This window comes from Medicago sativa, chromosome 8, assembly GCF_051527215.1.
Source record: "Medicago sativa cultivar Bolivia chromosome 8, Bolivia_mono, whole genome shotgun sequence".
Taxonomy (NCBI): domain Eukaryota; kingdom Viridiplantae; phylum Streptophyta; class Magnoliopsida; order Fabales; family Fabaceae; genus Medicago; species Medicago sativa.
In genome coordinates this window covers 56,860,907-56,874,612 of record NC_140756.1, presented here as the reverse complement: position 1 = coordinate 56,874,612, position 13,706 = coordinate 56,860,907, and the positions used below count along the sequence as shown (strand labels likewise).

Genomic DNA, 13,706 nt, shown 5'->3' with positions numbered 1-13,706 from the left:
ACTCTGTTGACATTACAGTAACTTAGTAAAACTAAAAGCTGCGTTATTTTGACACCCAAATCGCAACACTGTATCCGACTTCATACAATATACTCGCCCGACCTACCTAGTTTGTTAATACGGTGTCAGATGTCAAATTTTGTGTCCACAAAACATATCTCTAAAACTGATAACAACAGTTGGACAAACCACGCAACCCAGCCTGATACATTACTAGCATAGTTAATAACCTTGATACTATCTGAATTTTGTATATCTGGTTTGAATGACTGAACTATTCCCTTTAAAGGGTTAGAGGATACAATTGAATATGTAAGCGAAGTATGAAAGTAAGTCGTATTAACTCATATCACATGTTAGAAGGAGACATTTGTCTTTAACTCGTTTTAATAGTCTATCTTGCCTCTAACGTTGTAACAGACATTTCATTTGGCAAGAACATTGCACAATTTGTCAACGAAGCATCTTCAAGAGCAATGATGACATGCCTGGTCTATCTTCTGTTCTTTGTTGCACACAGAATAAAAAAAACCACTTGTATGCATCACATGACTTCAGTTCAAAAGGAGAGCATATTTCCTACAAAAAATCATTCAACACTTCTAGTTGTCTCCCTTCTGTCGCCAGTTTCCATACCCTAGGTTCCAGCTACCCTGTTTGTATTTGCCTCAACTTGATCTCCCAACAATGTGCATGCTAAATCAAAGTCCAATATATTTATTTGGATCCAAATTTTCATCTACTAAAATGTTGTTGAGTTTTAGATCTCTGTGAATACTTCTTAATCTAAAGACTCGATGAAGATAAAGAAGTCCGCACATGATCCAGTCTAACATCTCCCGTTTATTTTCATCTAATCAATGACACATATGTGATAAGCATAAGAGATGCACTGTCAACTATTCTTTTTCAATTTTCATAACTGAAATATACCTTGTTTATACAACCGCATCAACTAAAATCTTGACACAGCAAAATAAAGAGTACATTTTGCAATTTTCAGGATAATTGCCAAACTATGATTTGAAGATAAGGATTGTAATCATTTTTTAATTATCCAACCTTAGCAACCTGTCTATCAGGGACAGCAACAGGCTATGTTTTACTATGAAGAATAAAGTTGCATTTGGATTTCATTCTCAAATTAAAAAACTAGCAGCAGGAACAATATTTTTAACATGCGAAATGCAATCAATGCAAATATAAGAGACAATAAGATACATTAGAATCAGAAAATGGAACATGTAATAATTGGCAAAGAAAGAACAGTAGAAGTTTCAGTTTATAATGTCAATTTATAAGGACAAAAACTCATTCATTTGATTCAAAGCTTAAAAGAAAAACTCGCAACATATCTTTACTAACTATCATATATTACAATTGTTGACATTTTTATCAGTTGTATTTAGCCAACAAATATACCATCATTGATTCACTGTGGCCAACAAACAAGGCGATGCCAAGCTTTCCATGTAGACTACTGCATCCATATAAGCTTTATGTTGAAGCTCGAGAATGTTAGAAGTATCATTTCTGGAATGATATAAGCTCTATGTTGAAGCTCGGGAAAGCATCTCATGCACACTCGATTGTGATAATTTCGCAGATTTTGGAGATGAATGGTTCGAAAGATGAAATGATGAAATTGAAATGCCATATATATTGATGGAGTTTCGACTGCTTATGTTCAGCATTATCGTTAGTTCAATGATAGTTTGTTGAGCTTGCACTTTCAATTTAATGACATTGATGCTGCAACTAAGCTTGTATTGGATATGAATAGCTCAAATAATTGTTGCAGTAATGAAGAATATAGGAATCGCTTACAAAAGCCTTGCTTTATTGCTGTTGGATCGCCTAACCTTAAGAATGCATTAAAAAAACATATAAAGCCTGAGCTACTGCAGAAGAACTCTGTGCTTAAATTGGAAGGTAGAGAAGGTCTTGTTTTTTATAATGGTGAGAAGCTTGCTTTTAGTAACGGAGCTTTGGTTAAGTTTATCATTGGTTACAAAAAAGAAGGTAGAATTAGTGAACTTTCAAAACTTTCACTTAGCATTCAAGGGGAACTATACTCAGCGACAGGATCCAGGTTGTGTTCTGATGTGATCACTGCTTGCATTCATATGGGATGGCTTGAGTCTGCTCATGACATTTTGGACGACGCAGAGGCTGCCGGGTCTCCAATGGGTTTCAATATGTATATTTTACATTCGTCGGCATATCAGAAGGAGGGAATGCAAAGAGAAGCTAAGCCACGGCTTAAACAAATTAAAAAGATTAATTTGCAAAAAGAATTGTCTGATAATGCTATTGACAAACACACCCCTTACGAAGAAACGTTAAATTCAGTTGGTAAATCAGATTTGGCTATCACCTTGGCTCACAATTGAAAGATGAAAATCAGACAGTTATTCCCTTGGTGTACAACTTCAATTATTCAATCTTCTTTTTCTGCAAGGCGAGAATGATGGAGGAGGATGTACTGAAGGCATGTAGAAGAATGTTCGAAAAGAAAGTTCAACTGACAAGTCAAATTTTCGCTCATCTCATGTGTGGATATTCTTCTCTCGGTATGTATGTATCGTTAGATTACGTTCTTGTGGGGAGACATTAAGAGATTTGTTAAATATCATGCTTAGGACTGCTGATGTGAAGACTTTTATGTATTATGTGTTGGTTATTTTATTTTAGTAACTGCTGTTCAGTTTTCTTTAATTAATTGTGTTGTATTGTGGTAGTTATTGGAAGTTTTTAGTATTGTCAAACTATGTAAAACATAGTGTGTGTTCTGTTTGTTTTTTATCAGAAAAATTATATGAATGAAAGCAGTTATTTCTCCTTTGTCTTGTTCATTTCCTGCAACTGTTTTCTTGTTCAATTAACAACAATTGGTATCTAGAGCCCTATTCTAAGGGATCTGTGTGAGTTTAACGTCATGGAAACCGAAGCAAGTCTCTCCGGCATCGCTCCGACAGTGTTCGACGGAAGTAACTACCAACTTTGGGCAGTGCGTATGGAGGCATATTTGGAAGCTTTGGATTTGTGGGAAGCAGTGGAAGAAGATTATGAAATTCCTGTACTTCCAAACAATCCCACCATGGCACAAATAAAAATGCAAAAGGAAAAAAAGACAAAGAAGGCAAAGGCAAAGGCCTGCTTGTTTGCTGCTGTCTCAACCACTATTTTCACAAGAATCATGTCCTTGAAATCAGCAAAGGAGATATGGGATTATCTCAAGAAAGAATATGAAGGTGATGAAAGAATTAAAGGCATGCAAGTCCTGAACCTGATCCGGGAATTCGAACTTCAAAGAATGAAGGATTCTGAGACGATTCAAGATTACTCTGACAAACTTCTCAACATTGCAAACAATGTGAGACTTTTGGGATCAGAATTCTCTGACTCAAGAATTGTTGAAAAAATTCTTGTAACGGTACCCGAAAGATATGAAGCAACCATCATTACTTTGGAGAATACCAAAGATTTCTCAAAAATTTATTTGGCAGAATTGCTTAATGCATTGAAGGCACAAGAACAGAGAAGATTGATGAGAGAGGAAACAACACTTGAAGGAGCATTAACAGCCAAGCAGGATAATGTGGGATCAACATCAGCCAATGCGACAGAAAAGAATGTAAATCGAAGAAAATCTTATCCTCCATGTCAACATTGTGGAAAGAAAGGTCATCCACCCTTTAGATGTTGGAGAAGACCTGATGCTAAGTGTACCAAGTGTAATCAAATGGGACATGAAGTTGTTATTTGTAAAAATAGGAATCAACAACATAATGATGAGGCAAAGGTTGTTGATCAAGAGGAAGAGGAGGATCACTTATTCGTTGCAACATGTTTCTCTAGCATCGAATCAAGTGAGAATTGGCTGATTGATAGTGGTTGTACCAACCACATGACACATAACAAAGATTTATTCAGGGAACTAAGCAATGCAAACTCAACAAAAGTTCGGGTTGGAAATGGCAATTACATTGCTGTGAAAGGAAAAGGAACAATAGCAATCTCAACCTATTCAGGTACAAAGTTAATTTCTGATGTGTTGTACGTCCCTGAAATTGATCAGAATTTGTTAAGTGTTGGGCAATTAATTGAAAGAGGTTATAAAGTGTTGTTTGAAAATGAAAGCTGCTTGATTAAAGATAGTGATGGCAAAGACATTTTCAAAGTAAAAATGAGAGGAAAAAGTTTTGCTCTAAATCCATTGGAGGAGGAGCAAATTGCTTTTCAAATGAAAGAAAATGTCACAGACTTATGGCACAAAAGGCTCGGACATTATCATCATCAAGGTCTGCTGCAGTTGAAATCCAAGGAGATGGCAAATGACATTCCAGAACTTGATGACCATATTTCAAATTGCAAGGCTTGTCAGTTTGGAAAGCAAAGCAGGAAACCATTTCCAAAGACAACTTGGAGAGCAACAAAGAAGTTGCAATTAATTCATACTGACATTGCAGGCCCACAAAGAACATCTTCTTTGAATGGTAGTCTTTATTATGCTATATTCATTGATGATTTTACTCGTATGTGTTGGATCTTCTTTCTGAAGCACAAGTCAGAGGTAGCACAAGTATTTTGGAAATTCAAAGCAAGAGTGGAGAATGAAAGTGGTTGTAAAATTCAAGCTCTCAGATCAGACAATGGCAAAGAGTATACTTCTGAAGCATTTGATCGATTCTGTGACGACGTTGGCATTCATCATCAGTTGACTGTTCCATACACTCCACAACAAAATGGAGTTAGTGAAAGAAGAAACAGATTTATATTGGAGATGACCCGATGTATGCTGCATGAGAAGAACTTGCCAAAGCAATTTTGGGCGGAATCGGCAAACACTGCTGTTTATTTGCAAAATAGGCTTCCTACAAGAGCAGTAAAGGATAAGACGCCATTTGAGGCTTGGTATGGTTATAAACCCTCCCTGAATTTCCTTAAAATATTTGGATGTTTGTGCTTTACTCATGTTCCACAAATCAAGAGAGATAAACTAGACAAAAGAGCTCTACCAGGCATTTTTATTGGCTACAGCTCCGTTGCAAAAGCTTATAAAATTTTCCAGCCACAAAATGGTAAAATTATTGTAAGTAGAGATGTGCATTTTATGGAAGATGAAGAGTGGAACTGGGATGACACAAAGGAGATGGAGGTAATTTCTAAAAATCCAAAACTCCAGATTGATGAGAACATTGAAGATTGGGAAAATGAAATGGTAGATGACGTTCCTGTCAGGGGAACAAGATTACTTTCTGATGTTTATCAAAGATGCAACATTGCTGTTTGTGAGCCTGCTGGTTTTGAAGAAGCAAAACTTGATAAAAATTGGATGGTTGCAATGGAGGAGGAGTTGCACATGATTGAGAAAAATAATACATGGCAGCTTGTTGACAGACCTCAAGATAGGAAAGTCATTGGCGTCAAGTGGGTTTTCAAAACTAAGCTCAATGCTGATGGCTCTATCAACAAGTTCAAGGCAAGGCTAGTTGTTAAAGGTTATGCTCAGATTTTTGGAGTGGACTACTCTGATACATTTGCGCCAGTGGCCAGGCTAGACACCATCAGGATGCTACTTGCTGTTGCAGCCCAAAAGGGTTGGAAAGTATACCAGTTGGATGTTAAATCAGCTTTTTTAAATGGTTTCTTGCAAGAAGAAATTTATGTTGAACAGCCTGAAGGCTTTATGAAGAAAGGGGAAGAAGACAAGGTTTATCTTCTTAAGAAGGCTCTTTATGGATTGAAGCAGGCACCAAGAGCTTGGTACAGCAGAATTGATAATCATCTGCTGACTTTGGGCTTTGTGAGAAGCTTGTCTGAGTCTACCCTTTACATCAAACACAATGAGGTTGATATTCTTGTAGTTTCTCTCTATGTTGATGATATTTTGGTGACAGGAAATAATGCAACATTGATTGATGAATTTAAATTGGAAATGATGAAGGAATTTGAGATGACAGATCTTGGATTAATGACTTATTTTCTTGGAATGGAAATCAAGCAAAGCAAGGATGAAATTTTCATTTGTCAAAAGAAATTCGCAAAAGAAATTTTGAAAAAGTTTAAGCTTGAAGAATGCAGAGAAATGAGCACTCCAATGAATTCAAAAGAGAAGCTTTGCAAAGAAGATGGAACTGAAAAGATTGATCAAGCATATTTTAGAAGTCTGATCGGTTGTTTGATGTATCTGACAGCCACACGGCCTGATATTTTGAATGCGGTAAGCATTTTGTCTCGGTTTATGCATTGTGCAAGTGAATGTCATCTCAAGGCAGCAAAGAGGGTGCTTAGATATGTGAAAGGAACATGTGATTTTGGCATTAAATTTACCAAAAGCAATGAATTCAAGCTGATTGGTTTTTCAGACAGCGATTGGGGAGGTTCTGCTGATGATATGAAAAGCACTTCTGGCTATTGTTTCACACTTGGTTCTAGTGTTTTCTCTTGGAGTTCGAAAAAACAAGAAACAGTGGCTCAATCAACTGCTGAAACAGTGGCTGCTGTTAATCAAGCTATGTGGCTGAGAAAAATATTGAGTGACCTTCATCTTGACCACAAAGAAGCCACTAAGATCTTTGTTGATAATCAAGCTGCAATAGCTATTTCTCATAATCCAGTTTTTCACGGAAAAACCAAGCATTTCAACATCAAATTGTTTTTCTTGAGGGAAGTGCAGAAGGATGGTGTCATTACTCTTGTTTATTGCAAAACAGAAGAGCAAAATGCTGATATCTTAACAAAGCCCTTATCAACTATCAAGTTTGAAGATATGAGATCAAAGCTTGGTGTTTGCAGCTCCTAAAGCAAGGAGGAGTGTTAAATATCATGCTTAGGACTGCTGATGTGAAGACTTTTATGTATTATGTGTTGGTTATTTTATTTTAGTAACTGCTGTTCAGTTTTCTTTAATTAATTGTGTTGTATTGTGGTAGTTATTGGAAGTTTTTAGTATTGTCAAACTATGTAAAACATAGTGTGTGTTCTGTTTGTTTTTTATCAGAAAAATTATATGAATGAAAGCAGTTATTTCTCCTTTGTCTTGTTCATTTCCTGCAACTGTTTTCTTGTTCAATTAACAACAAGATTCACGAAGAACAACTATTTAGTTGTAAATAGAGATCTATATGAGTTACTGCTGCTAAACTTCATTCGAGGTGGTTACTTTGAGAGAGTGATGGTAATCATTGGCCATATGAATTACCATGAACTGTATACTGAGAAGTTTCTGTACAAAAGAGAGTTCCTTATACTTCATAAGAATCTTCATATGAGTTTAAAAGTGTCGGACACAAGAACAGAAGCACAAAGCAAAAGACTTGTGCATGTTCAGGAATTTAGAAAATGAGCTGGTATTGATTAATTGTCTAGTAGATATTCGTGTGCTGATGTACATGCATCTTTTTCAGCAGCAGGCCTTGTGAATGTCGTGTCTGCTTATGCTTATTATTTGAAGTATATTTAATTTTCATTCTGGCTCAACTTTAGCATTCTGGAAATTATGTGCAAAATTTTGATTCATTTGTCATTTACCCTACCATGATATTAAGAATGAATTTCTTCATGCTGATGGCGTAACTGTAACTATCCAATTTGAAATGGATTCATCATTTGATCACTCATCTTGCAACTCACAGCAGGTTCAGAATGCGCTTTGATTGGTTGTTTGGCATCCTAATTAGGCTATCAAGGCATTGAAGGCTTACTGAAAACTGCAGTGCTGAGGATAGGTGGATTGTGGGATTCTTAGGCCACATTGGCCATTTTAACAATCTCAATGTGGACCTTCTGGTTGTGTTCAATGGTTTGAAGTTAGTGCAAAGAGGGATTGTCAATATTTGGTTTGCTACTTGGACTCTATCGTTGTTATCAGCCATATCAAAGATCCTTCTCCTAGTTTCACATGATTATGCTTCTTTGGAGCAAAAACACAACTATAGTTTTTCACAATTAAACGGACTTTGACTGTTTGTTGTATTGCTTAAGTGTATGTTTGGGAGTGTGTCTCAGTCACAGGCACAGCCACCACAAATCTGATTGCACTTCACCATGGGAATGCACAAGGTACAAACTGTAGTCACAAAGGGAATGTGCGTTCATGTGTTTTCTAATTGGTTGAAGTAGAAGCTTAAAGGCTTAGCAAGATCACCACTATCAATTAATCAAGAGATCTGTATGCAATTTTATTTAAAAATGTTTGAAACCAAATGCACGCCTTTTCTGCTAGATGCCTTGTTTATAAGAAACCAAGCACCATGTGACTTTGTACGTTAGTTCCCAAGTATTGCATTGTACGACTTTGGTATGCAATTTTTTAGGGGTTTTAGTCAATTGATTTCCCATTTTACAATAAGGGGGTCTTATTGTTTTCCCTTCGATTTCCCTGCTCTTAGCACCTGAGGTATTTATTGTAAACGTCAACATTCGTACTTCATTTTTGTTTTAATAAAACATAATTGGAGTGAGGAGATGGTAACCCGGTTCTGGGCGGGGAATACCTTGGGACTCAGAGAACGCTCACAAAAGAATTCATATTTACCTCCCTCCAAGAAGACTAGTAGGCTCGCAATAATCGTGGAGTCAACCCACCAAGCCGATTGAGTGACTTTTCTGGTTTTCAATTATACCAGTATGACCAACACGTCTGGTCTGTTTTAATAACTTTCAAAATCAAAGTCAAAATTCTTCAATTTCAACATTGAAGATATTTACATGTCAGAACATGGTTTTCAGAAAGCACACAGGCTTAAAATATATTTGTGGTTCTCCCAAACATGAACTTCAATGACTAGTATTTGAAATTGCCTATACACGTGTTCGTTCATATATATACATAAGAACTATCTATTTTACATATCCAATACCATGTGTTTCCTACAAAAAGGAAGTACTCATAGGATTGGCAAAGAAATGCTCTCCGCAAATTCACTTCTGCTAACATGATTTACTTCCAATAAGATTTTGTAGCATGGAGGAGCCTCCACCAAATCTACTTTGACACATTTTCCTCACAGTTAGGTGTTTACCCAGAACCATCAACTCCAGAAGAGTTTTACAGCTTTGCAGAAAATTTGAATCATCATTTACCCGCAAGAGGAGTGCACAAAAACAATGGGAAAAAATAGGCAACTAAACAAAAATTACATCACATCTAAGTCAATGTTTACAGTCAGCATGATGAAAAAGCTAATATAGTAAAGCCTCCTGCACTAGAACAGAACAGGAATACAATTATTTCTCAAAAAATATATTTTGAACCCAATGACCAGAAATTTCAAAATATAAATCATAGAAAAGATTCATGTGGATTCAACACATGCATATGACGTAAAATATCATCCTAGCACATACAAAGTGAAACTGTCAACATTTAAATAAATCTGATCAAAGAACAATATATTCATATACCTCCATCGTCCCCGGGTTCTGCATCACTATTCCAAGAACACGACATCTGAGTCCCTTGAAAACAATACTATTGATGCTCCCATCTTCATTGATCCATGGCAATATTAGCATATACATAATTCACCAGAAGGAAATTTGACCAATTCTTTCTCAAGATCACATCTTGGCGAGCCAAGTCTGTCTTGCATGCAGCCATCATTCCTATCACAAGCTTTATTTTCACTTCGTGGCTTTGTGCACATTATCAAAGCCAGAGTTTCTTTTCCTAAGAACATCAGCAGAAGCAGAAACGCTACATGTATTATCACTTTTCTTAATGATCTTGTTTGACAAAGGTTGAACAACAGGATGTAAATCAGACACAGCTGCCGAAAAGTACTTGTGATGGTGTAGAGCATCAACAATACGAACAGAATCATAAGCATTGACCTACAAAAAGAAACAAATTAAACTCGTTTCGAAGCTGAACCAACTTAAGAATAAATTATTATAATTTTCAGCAAAAACTTTCAACTTCTTCTGAGGTAAATGGCTCAAACTATTACTGCTGTCGCAAACTACATCAAAATCTAAATAAGACAGTTCCAACTCTGTCACACATAGCTCCAAACTACCAAAAGCAGTATATATTTGCACTCTTACCAGAAATGCAAGAACACAGAGGAAACACAGGGAAAAAAATAATCAAAAAGAACTACTTAAGAATAAGGATTACAGTATAAGAGCTTCTACTCGGAGAATTCTAGATACAAGTTAACCCATGAATGAAAACAGTAGCACAAATCCGTATAACAGCAGCAGTCTAAAAATTCAGATATATGTGTGTACCATACTCTATGATGGCGATTTTCGAAAGTGTACAAAGTTGTGCAAGTAGTAAAATTAAAACGACAAGACCGAGTATCAAACTCGAGGATCATGTTATACTGTCGAATAATACTTATAACTTAACTGAACAAAAAGATACTTTTTTGATAGCAATAATGAAAGGTAAGCAACAAAAAAAAATTGCTTTGAACTTTATAATAATAAAATTGTCAAGGATGAGTTTCACTAGATGACTATCTTGAGTTATCAACTTGACTATGACTATATGACTCTTGTTAAGGCTACAACTGATCACAACCCTCCGCAATATCAAAGATTGTTGTGATACAAATGATCCAGTTCCAAAAATTTAAAACCTTGGTTAAAACATTTAATGAGAATTGAATTAATTGAAAAATAAAGAAATAAACAAACCTTGCCATTGGCATTTGCTAGTTTATGAGTAATAGCTTTGATTCGAGGTTCATAATCCGTAAAACAAACATCAGTCTGAGGTTCTTCAGAATCATCGAATTGTGTGATTTGAATTTCAAATCTCTGATGCCCAGCAAGTGATCGACGCAAATAAACCAAATGAGTAGTAATATTAAGAGGAACAGAACTTGAAACCCTAGATATTTGTTTCTTCTTTTCAAGGACAGATCGTTTGACGATTAAGCCCTTACACTCCAAACTTGTCAAAAACTATGAAATAAGAAATAAAGACCAAACCCAATACTTCTGTTTTTAAGCACACAATAAAAACAACATAACTGCTTCACAAACTAGAACAGCCCTACACAATCTTCTTGGTATACAGTTTTAAGAAATTACAGGTGCACCATTGCAGCTAAGATCAGGGCACCACAGACGTTGACTTGAAACTTCAATTTGACAAGAACACCTATAAATATGATATGAGCTATGTTATTTTAACATCAAAATACAAGCAATGTATGTGTTTATCTAAGTATAAGAGATGCACTGTCCACTATTCATTTTCAATTTTCATAACTGAAATGTATTTTCTTTATACAACCACGTCAACTAAAATCTTGACACAGCCAAATAAAGAGTATATTTTGCAATTATCAGGATAATTGCCCAGGTATGATTTGAAGATAAGGATTGTAATCATTTTTTAATTATCCAACTTTAGCAACCTGTCTTTTAGGGACGGCAACAGTTATGTTTACTATGAAGAATACATTTGCATTTTGAGTTCCTTCTCAAATTAAAAAACTAGCAGCAGGAGCAATATTTTTAACATGTGAAATGCAATCAATGTAGATATAAGAGACAATAAGATACATTAGAATCAAAAAATGCAACATGTAATAATTGGCAAAGAAAGAAGAGAAAAAGTTTCAGTTTATAATGTCAATTCATAAGGACAAAGACTCGCTCATTTGGTTCAAAGCTTACAAGAAAAACTCGCAACATATCTTTACTAACTATCATATATTACAATTGTTGACATTTTTATCAGTTGTATTAAGCCAACAAATATACCATCATTGATTCACTGTGGCCAACGAACAAGGCGATATCAAGCTTTCCTTGTAGACTACTGGATCCATATAAGCTCTATGTTGAAGCTCGAGAATTTCAGAAGAATAATTTCTGGAACGATAGACTCCCAACTGACATTGCCTCTTATTATGCAGCATTAGAAACTGTTCATCCTCTGAAATATATAAAACCTTGGCAAAGGGATGCTGATCTGCAATGGAAGGAATGGTGTACAATATATGCCATGACTCATTATTCCCGAATTCCATCATCATCCATATATCCGTACCCCTATCATTGCAATCAAATATGCACAAGAAATCCTTTAAGACTCCCAAGGTCAAACTACCCACTTTGCTAGTAGTAGGAAGCAAAAGCTTCTGGTATGTCTCAGTCGCCAGATCAAGAGAAAAAAGCCCACCAGCTAACCAATTAACTGTCCCACTCAGAAATAGTCCCGTTTTAGGAAGTGTGTGTCTGCTGCGACGTTCTGGAAAGTCATGGATCCCTCTCCAGGAACAATCCATAGGATCGGACCCCAAGGTATAAATACTAGTTTTAGGAGTGGGGGGATTACGGATAAAAGAAATAGCAACGATCTTATACTTATTAGTGGTATTATCATACCCAAAGCTATAAAAGTTAGCTTGAACGCTCATTCTTCTTGTTTCTGGTGTAACCTTATATAAACCATAATTTTCAGGGGGAGGAAACGAATTTTTCACAGGGGGAATGACACTATATTGTCTGGTGGAAGGGTTACACAGAACAGGGTAACTATCCCGAATTGTGAAACATATGATTCCATGGCAATCGCCCCAACATTTACTGAAATCATCTGTATTCAAATTATGAGGCAAAGAGAGTGGTGTCTGTGAGGGTGAACGTGTGGTGAAAATTGAAGTTATATGGGTAGAAGCGAAACCGTTGTTTTGAAGCATGAGGAGATGGTGGTGGTTCTGGGAAGCCTTTGCCATCTGAAGGTGCTTCTTGATGAATTTTGGATCCGAGATGAGAAAATTCCACCGCTTGCACATGCATCGGAGCTGAATGAGAAGCTTTACAGGAAGTCTAGAAAATACATCTTCAATCAGATCAATGGGGAGCAATGGCTTAGTTTCATCATCAGCGATTTGAACGTTCATCATTCTATTCTATGAAATTAACCTCTAATGAACCTGGTTCTGGTTCTGGTTCTGCTTCAATTCAAGAGAATACGAAATCAAATCTACAAAAAGAAAAACGAAATCAAAGATGAATGAGTAGATTGAAAAGGATCGAAGAGAGAATTGCGAAAAAGAGAAAGGGAATTGGAAAAACCTGAAACGAGATCGATCGATGGCAGCGAAATTCGTTGATTTGATTGAGAGAAGAAAAAGATGTTAGTGAGATTCAGAATAAAGTAGCGCTAAATATTCATTCATTCAGTTGTTGGCGTTATTCATTCCTATTCATTCCTTCATTCAATTGTTTTATGTTATTTTAGTATTCTCTTTCAAAAACTAATTTTTTTTTTGTCCATACCAATTAACAACCGAGCTAAATTCTCACAAAAAATATGTTGTAACATTCATATGTTTTGTATTCTTTGTCAATAGAAAATTAGTTTTACATCTTTTTTTTTTTATCAAAAATTAGTTTTACATCTACTATTTATAAAAAAATATATATATATAAAAGTAATAAATGTAATTGACAAATCAAATATTTGCGAAATATATTTTATAATGCGCTGGGTCAAATCAAAATTCTTATGAAGGAGCAAACTTGATATTAAAATATAAGTATTACTTAGTTTAATTGTGGCTATTCGTTGGCTTAATATTGACTCGTTTTGGATTTCATTTTGAATTTTACAATAATATATTTTAGAGTGAACCATGTTCTCAATTGAGTTAGACGCTTCTTTAGCATGCTATTCAGAAAAGTTCATTCAGTCCAGGATATATGAAGAAATCATGATGTACATGGATGAA

General features: G+C 35.6%; 2 pseudogenes across 1 annotated transcript; one reads left to right on the top strand and one right to left on the bottom strand.

Annotated features, from left to right (window-relative positions):
* The first annotated feature begins 1,323 nt into the window (after positions 1 to 1,323).
* On the top strand, positions 1,324 to 2,844 carry LOC146899789 (pentatricopeptide repeat-containing protein At4g17616-like; annotated as a pseudogene).
* A 6,084-nt stretch (positions 2,845 to 8,928) lies between these two features.
* LOC146899788 (uncharacterized) lies at positions 8,929 to 13,186 on the bottom strand (annotated as a pseudogene). The gene is made up of 6 exons (XR_015023529.1): positions 13,051 to 13,186; positions 11,731 to 12,958; positions 11,053 to 11,122; positions 10,654 to 10,866; positions 9,414 to 9,840; positions 8,929 to 9,065 (listed from the first exon to the last, which is right to left on the bottom strand). The product of XR_015023529.1 is annotated as an uncharacterized LOC146899788 (transcript).
* Between the last annotated feature and the right edge of the window lie 520 nt (positions 13,187 to 13,706).